This window comes from Bufo bufo, chromosome 4 (assembly GCF_905171765.1).
Source record: "Bufo bufo chromosome 4, aBufBuf1.1, whole genome shotgun sequence".
Classification (NCBI taxonomy): domain Eukaryota; kingdom Metazoa; phylum Chordata; class Amphibia; order Anura; family Bufonidae; genus Bufo; species Bufo bufo.
In genome coordinates, this window is record NC_053392.1 from 16,261,081 (window position 1) to 16,273,083 (window position 12,003).

The following is a 12,003-nucleotide window of genomic DNA, read 5'->3' on the forward strand; positions in this document are numbered from 1 at the left end:
TACAGGATAAGTAATGTAATGTATGTACACAGTGACTCCACCAGCAGAATAGTGAGTGCAGCTCTGGGGTATAATACAGGATGTAACTCAGTATCAGTACAGGTACTGTATAATATCTATGTACTTAATGGAAATGTATGTAATGGCAGTAGAGACATTACTTGTAGAGGAGCACACAGAACCTTGTGGAGCTCTCATATGATGACACATGAAGTGCTCACAGGTCCACACTTTGGAACATTAATGTGCTCCTTGCGTTAGTCCTCACAGTCATGTGATGCAGTTACAGTCCTGATAATTGCTGGGCTGCCTGCCACCAGTGAAGCTGAATTTACCTCTGAGATGTGTTTGTGGGAAAGCAGATTTTGGCAGATCAGGTGGAGCTGGTCATGTAACCATACAGCTGTCAGATTCCTTCACCAGGTGACAAATCCTGTCTAATAATGAGCTCCATCTACTTGTTGAGTTTGGTTTCTAATGAACTTACCCTCGGTGGGTTGTATGCATTGTCTGGTGCCCTGAATCCTGCAGCACTTTAGTTTTCCAGGACAGTCATCGTCCAATTCGCACAGATCAGGAGAAATTGTAGGAGGACACTTTGCTAATGGATCTAGGGGACATTTTCCAGGTTTCTCTGTAAATAAAGAAGTTGATGAGTCACAAACGTATCAGGTAGTTACATGTAGCCTCTTATAAACCAGATTCAAAAAGTGATAAATATCAGTAATAAACACTTTGGTGAAATGATCCCGTCTGTGACCAGCTTTGTTCTTGGTGGAAAGATTGTCCTTGTGTTGACAGAACTGTCTCATTCAGAAGGACCAGAGGCATAACCGGGGGCGTTGCTGGGGTCTGAAAACATCCGGGGCTCAAGACCACTGAGTGGAAATTTGCATAATAAGAATTAACATACAAGCCAACGTACTTAAAGGGTTTCTGTCATGAGAAATAACGTTCTGCAGCGATGTGCTGATGTCAGCAGCACATAACAGTCTGCTTTATAACTCCCTGCTGCAGCCGCTCTCTACAAATAAACACTTTCAAAATATGCTAATGAGCCTGTAGGTGCTATGAGGGCGTTGCTTCAGCACCTAGAGGCTCGGTCTACTCATCCTTTGGCACGCCCAGGTCCAGTTGATTGACTAGCGACTTCTCCTCTTCGTTCAGTAAATCCCGTTCCTGCGCCGTCCAGGAGCGCGTCCTTCACTCTCTGCACCTGCGCCAAATACTAAACGGGATGGCGCCTGCTAAGTGAGAGAAGCCAGCGCAGGCGCAGTGAGTGAAGCCAGCAGCAGGAGCGCGCCCTTCACTCACTGTGCCTGCACCAAATACTAAAGAGGATGGCGCCTGCTAAGTGAGAGAAGCCGGCGCAGGCGCAGTGAGTGAAGCCAGCAGCAGGAGCGCGTCCTTCACTCACTGTGCCTGCACCAAATACTAAACGGGATGGCGCCTAGGTGCTGAAGCAACGTCCTCATAGCACCTAGAGGCTCATTAGCATATTTTAAAAGTCTTTATAAAGGGAGTTATAGAGCAGACTGTTATGTACTGCTGACATCAGCCCATCGCTACAGAACGCTATTTCTCATGACAGAAACCCTTTAATTACAGGTTTTATTTCTATGGAGGTTCCGGAGATGGCTATGTACAGCAATCGGCTGTCTCTGGCATTCCTATGGAAGAGAATAGAGTAATTGTGCACATTTCTGACCAGCCACTCCGTCCATTTCAGGTGGGCTTCACAGGATACAGAGCCTCCATTATCGTGATCTGAGGAAGGGGGGTTGGGGAACCCATAGGACCCTCACCAATCCAATAGTGGACAGGGGACTACTTTCTTTAACTAGAAATTGGAATAATCCTTTACTGCTGAAATAAAATTTGCAAAAAAAAATAAAAAATGTAAAGGTGCATTTTGTGTCCCTCGCCAACTCTGCGTACAATTTTCGTGAAGGAACAGTTCCGTCCTGATAACTGTCTGCTGCTTGTTAGTGGAGGGAAGAACTACATTTACACTTACAGGCTGGTGTCATGGAAGATGTGTGCACACCTTGTACTTGTTCCGCTGATCCGCTACTTGTGGGCTGCGCGGTCATGAGTTCAGTCACTTCAGTGCGCAATCCTGTCCTGCGGCGCGTGATCCCGGGTCTCGCAGAATCAAGCACCGCAGGACGGGATTGAGCAACGAACTGACTGAACTCATGCCCGTGCAGCCCCCAAGTAGTGGATCAGTGGAACAAGTACAAGGGGGTGGCGAGATGATCTGTGGGGTTGCCCAGGTCGAATCAATATTAAAGGGCCCTGGAATTGCCAAAAATGCTACCAGCATAACATAACATTCGGGGCCTTGGACAAAACATCCGGATGCTTTGACCTAACGACGCCCATGGGCATAACAGTAAAACCAGTAGATGTTCCATAGCTTTGTCCGTGTGGACTCTTGACAATCATTGAACCCTAACCGTGCTAAGATGGTGTTGGTCCATTATAATTCTTCTGACTTCCTCTTTGCTTGGATTGTATATACTATAGGTTGAAACTAGAGATGAGCGAATCGAAGCTGACGAAGTCGAATTTGTTCCGAATTTCAGGAAAAATTTGATTCTGAACAAATGCGAATTTCCTCGTACTTCGTGGTAAAGAAACACAATTCTTCCTAACAATGGCATCTAAAATGGTGGCTACACGTGTGAGGACATGGGGCAAGGAACTCTGGGAAGGCGGGATGACCCATAATGCCATGCATGCAGCCAATCAGCAGCCAGCCAGCCTGGTAATGTCACAGCCCTATAAATACGGCGGCCATCTTAGATTCTGCCATTCACCATCGTACTTTGTTCGGGGACAGACGTTTCAGGTGCTAGGGAGAGTGAAAGAAAACCTCAATGTGGAAGAAAAAGTGCTTTATAAGTGCACGATAAGGATAGGGAGGAATCATTTCACATCAGCTTAGTGCAGGGACAGACGTTGCAGGGGCTAGGGAGAGTCATACAGAAAACATCATTGGGAAAAAATACCATTTAGGCCTCATGCACACGACCATTGTGTGTTTTGCTGTCCGCAAATTGCAGATCCTCAAAACACAGATGGCGTCCATGTGCGTTCCGCAATTTGCAGAACGGCACGGACAGCCATTGATATAACTGCCTATTCTTGTCTGCAAAACTGACAAGAATCGGACAGGTTATATTTTTTTTGCGGACCACGGAACGGAGAAACGGATGCGGACAGCACACGGAGTGTTGTTCGAAAGCGTTTAGCGCCCTATTATAGTACAATACGAGAAAAATAGACGCTGTTCACATTTGGTTTTATTTGCGGTAAAAGCGTTTCTTGTCATATTTCTAGGGAAAATCAGGTACTCGGCGGTGTGACAGTTTTTTGTGATGCCGCCAGAAGAGCTCAACATGACCATATGTAGAATATATAGGCAGGAGGTGAAGCAAGGGCAGGGTGCAAATGTTGGCACCACGGCCTTTCACCAACATATGTAGTGTCACCATAAAGTGGCCCGGGAGAACTGTGGCTCTGATGTGGTGGTCCAGCCTGCCACAGCTACTGCTACATCACCCAGTGGCACGCACCCAGTTTCAGCCAATCAAGGCTCCAACACCTTAGCAGGAGCGAGCTGTCTGTCAATCCCATCTTTTGCTGGAGCAGATTCTCCTGCTCCTACTCCTTGTCAGTCATTCCGTCAGCAATCACCGAAGCGATTGCCAAGAGACAGCAGTATGCGTGCACGCATCCAACGGTGCAGAAGCTGAACGTGCTTCTATCCAAGTGGCTGGTGCTGCAGTCCCTCCCTTCCAAGTGGTAGACTCTGCACCTTTCAGAACTAATGGCTTGTGGCGAGCCGAGGTGAAGAGTCCCAAGCCGTGATTTCTTTGTGAAAAAGGCAGTACCAGCCCTGCACACACATGTAGAACAGAAGTTGGGCCAGTCCTTGAGCCTGTCGGTGTCTGCCAAAGTGCACGGCAGTGCCGACGTGTGGAGCTGTAACTACGGTCAGGAACAATACATGTCCATTACGGCCCACTGGGTGAATGTGGTTCCTGCACAGCCACACCAGCAACTTGGCCAGGTCAGGCCAGCACAGCCACACCAGCAACTTGGCCAGGTCACGCCGCTTTCGCCTCCTCGTTGTCAAGCTGTTGGTCCTGCAACAATGTCCACCTCTGCCTCCTCATCCTCCACCATGTTCCCAGCCTTCACTGCAGGGACAAGTCACAGTGCCCCTCCAGCATACCACATGTGCAGGACTCTGCGGTGTCACGCTGTTCTGCACCTGGTTTACATTGCCGAACTGAGTCACACATGGGTGGTACTGCTCCGTGTGATGCATCAAGAAATGGAAACCTGGCTTTCTCCGAGACAACTGAAAATCTGAACCATGCTGACAGACAATGCGAAGAATATGGTGTCAGTGCTGCGTCAAGGAAGGCTGAGCCATGCGCCCTGCATGGAACACTTGTTTAATCTGGTTGTCAAGCGGTTCCTGAAGTCTTCCACCCATCTGCAAGACATCCTAAAAATGGCCAGGACACTTTGCATGCACTTCAGCCACTCGTACACCACAAAACACCCCCTTGAGCTGCAGCGGCAGAACGGCATCCCCCAACATGGCTGATATGCGACGTTTCCACTCGTTGGAATTCCACACTCCATATGTTGGACCGACTATACGAACAGAGAAAGGCCATCAACGATTTCTTGATGATGCAAGTGGATAGAAGTAATCCACTGTGTAACTTCGATGTCAGCCAGTGGCAGATCATGCATGACACCTGCCGTTTGCTTAGGCCCTTTGAGGAGGCCACGTTATTTGTCAGTCGCCAGGACTACGGAATGAACAACGCCATTTCACTGCTTCATGTCCTGGAATAGATGCTGGTAACTGTCACGGATGGTGTACAGGAAACAAGACAATGCAATACAATTAATGACTTACTGGATCCACAACTAAGGAACAAAAGGGAGACCCCTGCATGAGACCTGCCACTCTCCCTAATTGCTCAGCCTATGCGAACACACCAAAGGTGGATGGGCGCATATCCACATACCTAATACCTGAAGACCCTACAATAGTGAGGGGACACGACCACCGGCTCCCTACACTAGACACGGAGGGAGTCAGGGTCACCTGAAAATCCAGCAGACAGAAAATCACAAATAAAGGAACAGCACTTATCTTGCAGAGGTCTGGGAAACAGAAAACAGCATGCACACACACTCCAGGAAGTTGTATAAGCCGCAACCTAATGCATCATGGGGAGGAACTTAAAGGGAAGCAATCAGTCCAACTGCATGACAGCTGAGATAGACTAACGAGATGAGGAACTTAACCAAAACAAAGAAACTCAAGGAGGAGGATCTGGAAAGCTCCTGTCAGAGCTTCTCAGCAGTCTGATTGTGACAGTAACAATGGGTTGTCAGGGGACAGGAGACGTGGTGCCTTGATCTTATGGCCACATGATCCCTGTGGGGGCTAAACTGGAAGAGGAGGAGGAGGGGGAGGAGGACATTGGAGCATAGGCAATGTGTAGCAAAATGGGTGGTTTTTCTATTCAGCTGATAGGATAGGAGGAGCAGGAGCAGCCACAGGAGCTACAGGGCGATGAGGTAGACAAGACAGAGGACCCAGACACAACGTGGCAGTATGCAGTGAAGATGGAGGCAGGGAGTCCCTCCGAGTCACTTGCACAAATGGCAAGATGCATGCTCACTTGCTTGCGTAGTGACAGCCAAATTGTCACCATTCGGCAGAGGGATGACTTCTGGCTCTCCACCTTGATGGACCCTCGCTACTGGTCCAGAATGGGGGCCTTTTTTACACCCACCGAGAGGGAGGTGTTTAGTGCGGCGGGGCCATAGTTATCCCAAGGAGAACTAGCCTGTCCACCCAAAATGTGGAGAGACTGACCTTTATCAAGATAAATCAGGCATGGATCAGCCAGGATTCCCAACCACCAATTCCTGATGCATCAGACTAGATAATCCATGGTGCCACACCAACACTTTGATACAAGAGACCGGAGTACCTGCCTCAGCTACTAATTTGATGCTGCAACTCGCCTGATTCCACACATCTGATGCCAAGTGCTCCTTATTTCACCCACCTTCATCAGCGGGTACTGGAATTGACACCCACCGCTCCACTCTGTTACCGGGTCACTCTGTGGTCCCGGATGCTGTGGATATCCACACTACATATGTCACCTTTCCACTCTGTGGCCTCCTGATGCTGTCTCCACCTCCAAAATATGTCACCTTGCCACTCTGTGGTCTCCTCATGCTACTGCCATCTCTACACTATGTTACCTTGCCACTCTGTGGTCTCCGGATGATGCTGCCACCTCCAGACTCGGTAATTGTGCCACTCGGTGGCCTCCTCATACTGCTGCTGTCTCCAGACTCTGTCATTGAGCCACTCAGTCGCCTCCTTATACTGCTGCCAATTCCAGACTCTGTCATTGTGCCACTCGGTGGCCTCCTCATACTGCTGCCAACTCCAGACTCTGTTGTTGTGCCACTCGGTGGCTTTCTCCTGATGCAGCCACCTCCAGACTCGGTAATTGTGCCACTTGGTGACCTCCTCATACTAATGCCAACTCCAGACTCTGTCATTGAGCCATTGAGTGGTCTCCTTATACTGCTGCCACCTCCAGACTCAACACAAACTTACTGCTGACACTCTCTCCACTCTGTCGGGGGGGGGGGGGGGGGGGGGCTGTACTTGTATAAGCGTTTAATAGAACAGGCTCTGTACATCTATGTGGAATCAGCTGACGAGTAGTGATGAGCGGCAGTGTTCATATTTGAATTTGCGATATTTCACGAATATTTCGTAGAATATTCGTGAATTCGAATATTCGTTATATAAAAAAAAAATTACTCGAAAAATTGGCAAGGTAATGATCGCGTAATATGCGAATATTACGCTATCAATACAGGCGTGGGTCAAAAACGAATATATAGCACTATAGAATTTAGTGCTACACGGTATATTCGTTTTTTAGAATATTCGTCATTTTTTTTCCATCTGAAGTCATGATTCCTCCCTGCTTAAGTAACTTAAGCAGGGAGGAATCATGACTTTAGATGGAAAAAAATGACAAATATTCTAAGACGAATATATAGAGCAATATAGCTAATATAGTGCTATATTCATTTTTCTGAATATTCGTAATATTCTAAAACAAGAATATATAGCAATATAGCGAATATTCAAAAAAATGAAAATAGAGCAATTTAGCTAATATAGTGCTATATTCGTTTTTTAATAGTTGTCTTTTTTTCCAATCTGAACTTCAGATGAGAAAAAAATTACAACTATTAGACAAAGAAGATTATAGCACTATATTAGCTAAATTGCTCTACATTTGTTTTTTCGAATATTCGCTATATTGCTATATATTCTTGTTTTAGAATATTACGAATATTCTAAAAAAAGTATTTAACACTATATCGAATATATTCATTTTTTTTTTCAATCTGTACAGTTGTTCCACTTCAACATACTCCTCCCCGACAAGCGTCGTTCCCTTGGTGACGGGGACGCTTGTTGGGGAGGAGTATGCCGAAGTGGAACAACTGTACAGATTGAAAAAAAAAAAAGACGAATATTCTAAAAAACTAATATATTCGATATAGTTTTTTAGAATATATATGGAAACTAATATATTAGTTTTTTAGAATATTCGTCATTTTTCATTTTTCCCATCTAAAGTCAGGATTCCTCCCTGCTTAAGTTGCTTGTGGGCCAATGACTCATTAGCCCACAAGCAAGAAGCAGGGAGGAATCATGTTTTTAGATGGAAAAAAATTATGAATATTCGATATAGCGAATATATAGCACTATATTTAACCCCTTAAGGACTGAGCCCTATTTCACCTTAAGGACTTGGCCATTTTTTGCAAATCTGACCAGTGCCACTTTATGTGGTGATAACTTTAAAACGCTTTTACTTATCCAGGCCATTCTGAGATTGTTTTTTTGTCACATATTGTACTTCAAAACACTGGTAAAATGGAGTAAAAAAAAACAACATTTTTATTTATTAAAAATACCAAATTTACCAAAATTTTGGAAAAATTTGCAAATTTCCAAGTTTCAATTTCTCTACTTCTATAATACATAGTAATACCTCCAAAAATAGCTATTAGTTTACATTCCCCATATGTCTACTTTATGTTTGGATCATTTTGGGAATGCCATTTTATTTTTTGGGGACGTTACAAGGCTCAGAAGTTTAGATGCAAATCTTGAAAATTTTCAGAAATTTTCAAAAACCCACTTTTTAGGGACCAGTTCAGGTCTGAAGTCACTTTGTAAGGCTTACATAATAGAAACCACCCAAAAGTGACCCCAAACTACACCCCTCAAGGTATTCAAAACAGATTTTACAAACATTATTAACCCTTTAGGTGTTCCCCAAGAGTTGATGGCAAATGGAGATGAAATTTCAGAATTTCAATTTTTTGCCAAATTTTCCATTTTAATCAATTTTTTCCACTAACAAAGCAAGTGTTAACAGCCAAACAAAACTCTATATTTATTGCCCTGACTCTGCGGTTTACAGAAACACCCGATATGTGGTCGTACACCACTCTATGGCCCCACGTCAGGGCGTAGAGGGAAAGGAACGCTGTGTGGTTTTTGAAAGGCAGATTTCGCTGGACTGGTTTATTTACACCATGTCCCATTTGAAGTCCCCTGATGCACCCCTAGAGTAGAAACTCCAAAAACGTGACCCCATTTTGAAAACTACGGGATAAGGTGGCAGTTTTTTTGGTACTATTTTAGGGTACATATGATTTTTGGTTGCTCTATATTACACTTTTTGTGAAGCAAAGTAACAAAAAATAGAAATTCAGAAATTTCATCTCCATTTGCCATTGACTCTTGTCGAACACTTAAAGGGTTAACAAAGTTTGTAAATCAGTTTTGAATACCTTGAGGGGTGTAGTTTCTTAAATGGGGTCACTTTTTGGAGTTTCTACTCTAGGGGGGCATCAGGGGGGCTTCAAATGGGACATGGTGTCAAAAAACAAGTCCAGCAAAAACTGCCTTCCAAAATCCATATGGCATTCCTTTCCTTCTGCGCCCTGCTGTGTGTCCGTACAGAGGTTTACGACCACATATGGGGTGTTTCTGTAAACTAAAGAATCAGGGCAATAAATATTGAGTTTTGTTTGGCTATTAACCGATGGATTAAAATGGAAATTTTGCCAAAAAATACCTGTTTTGGCACCGTTTTTATTTTTTATTATTTACAAAGTTCATCTGACAGATAAGATCATGTACTATTTTTATAGAGCAGGTAGTTACGGACGCAGGGATACCTAATATGTTTACTTTTTTAAATTTATTTAAGTTTTAAACAATAATATCATTTTTGAAACAAAAAAAATCATTTTAATGTCTCCATAGTCTGAGAGCCATAGTTTTTTTTATTTCTTCGGCCATTGTCTCATGTAGGGGCTCATTTTTTGCGAGACGAGACAACGGTTTGAATGGTATTATTTTGTCATACATATGACTTTTTTGATCACTTTTATTACCTTTTTTTGGAAGTAAGGTGAGCAAAATTTCAATTTAATCATAGTTTTTATTTTTTATTTTTTATGGCGTTCACGTGCGGGAAATGTAACATGAGCGTTTTATAGATCGGGTCGTTACGGACGCGGTGATATATAACATGTGTAAGGAATTTTTTATTTTATTTTTTAATCAGGGATAAATGTGTTTTTTTTATTTTTACTTTTTTTCACTTTTTTAACATTTTTTTTTACCCAGACCCACTTGGTTCTTGAAGATCCAGTGGGTCTGATGTCTGTATAATACAGTACAGTACACTATATAGTGTACTGCACTGTATTTTACTCACACTTTGTCTGAACAGATCTCTGCCTTTAGCACAGATCTGTTCAGCACCATGGACAGCAGGATGCCTGAGAAGGTGTCCTGTTGCCATGGGAACCTTCCCCGTCTGCCACAACTGAGCAGACGGGGAAGTGGAGGGAGGAGGGCTCCCTCCGTCTGTCACCCCATCCTGTCCGGGGGCTGCATAGGCACAGCAGTCCCCCGATGGGAGAGGGAGGGAGCTCCCTCCCTCTTCACCTCTTCAATACAGCGGTCCCTACGGACCCCGGCATGGAAGGGGTTAAAACGGCGGACATCTTCACAGATGTCTGCCGTTTGAATCGGAGTGTCAGCAATGGGCTGACACTCTGATCTAACCGCTTGGCCATCCTGAAAATAAACGGGGGCGGGCGGAAGATCGGGCACCCGACCCCCCACACTGCCACAGGCCTCCCGCCCGCCTCCCGCACCGCCCGAAATCCTCCCCCCCCGCTGCGCCCGCAGGCACAAAAACACAGAGGGCTGCAGGGGGGGGGATAATTTTCAAAAATATGGTCACTTTGAGGTTTCTGATCCCTGCGGTCACGGACCGCAGGGATCAGAAACTTGCATGAGCGCTTAAAACCGCAGGTCTGAATTGACCTGCGGTTTGTAACGATCGGCAATGCGGGGGTTTCACAGGACCCCCCTAGGCATTGTCACAGGGTGCCTGCTGAATGATTTCAACAGGCACTCTGTTCCGATCACTGCCGGCCGTGCGGCAGTGATCAAAACTACACAGGACGTACCGGTACGTCCTGGGTCCTTAAGGACTCGTGAAACAGGGTGTACCGGTATGTCCTAAGTCCTTAAGGGGTTAAAATATTCGTGAATTTTCTAAGTTGCGATATTCGAGATAAATATTCATAATTTGAATATTCACGCTCAACCCTACTGACGAGGGTGTAAATGGAGTGCGCATCATCTTTACACTAACATCGACCTGTAAGGCTGAGTTAATACTTGAGTTATTTGGTCGGTTTTGGCCCGGTGACTGTCCAAATAAGTGAAGTGTGCAGTGATTCTAATAGTGAGCCTGTCAACTGCATGTCATACTGAGTCACAGTATTACTTCACTACCACAGCACACTCCCTATGCGTGTTACTGCAAGGCACAGTGTTCTACACCCATATAGAGGCTCTATGCAGCCCGGAAATAGCCGTTTTTTTATGCGATTTGTCGCAAATTAATTTGGATCGAAGCAAATTTTTCAGGAAAATTCAGCCGAATCGAATTTTTGAGAAATTCCTTTATCTCTAGTTGAACCATTGGTGTACCAGTTCTGACTGAGCAATGACTTATTCTGTACCTATAGGTTAATAATACGATCTTCTGAAGGTTGGTGTTAATCTCTCCTGTCTCTCTGAGGTCTTTCTACCTGCACTTAAAGATCTTTGACATATTGGCAGGTGTCCACCACCAGAAAAGTGATATCTACACATTTAGGCCTCATGCACACGACCGTTGTGTGCACCCGTGGCCGTTGTTCCGTTTGACGTGATTTTCTGCGGTCCCATTGACTTTCAATGGGTCCGTTGAAAACTCGGCTACTGCACCGTTTTGTCACCCGCGCCCGTGACCCGTGTTTCCTGCCGTGAAAAAAATATAACCTGTCCTATTTTTTTCACGGCTAACGGTTCGCGGCCCCATTCAAGTCAATGGGTCTGTGAAAAATCACGGATGCACACAAGATAGTCATCCGCGTCCGTGATCCGTGTCCGTGAACCGTGTCCGTTTTTCCTATCATTTTCAATGCAAACTTAACTTAGTTTTTTTTTTCACTTTTCATGTCCGTGGATCCTCCAAAAATCAAGGAAGATCCACGGATGAAAAAACGGTCACGGATCACGGACCAACGGAACCCCGTTTTGCGGACCGTGAAAAAATACTGTCGTGTGCATGAGGCCTTATATGTATTATCCTCTGTTATGTCTCCACACATCTACCTTCTCCAACTAACCTTTAGTATGTCATCTCACTCTCCTTTTGGTAGATAAGGCATGTGGGAACCAACATGTGAGAAGATATACTGAAAAACATTTACCATGCAGTAGAATGAGATGTCTATTTGTGGAGGACTCAACATGCCAGTGCTTTACAAGGA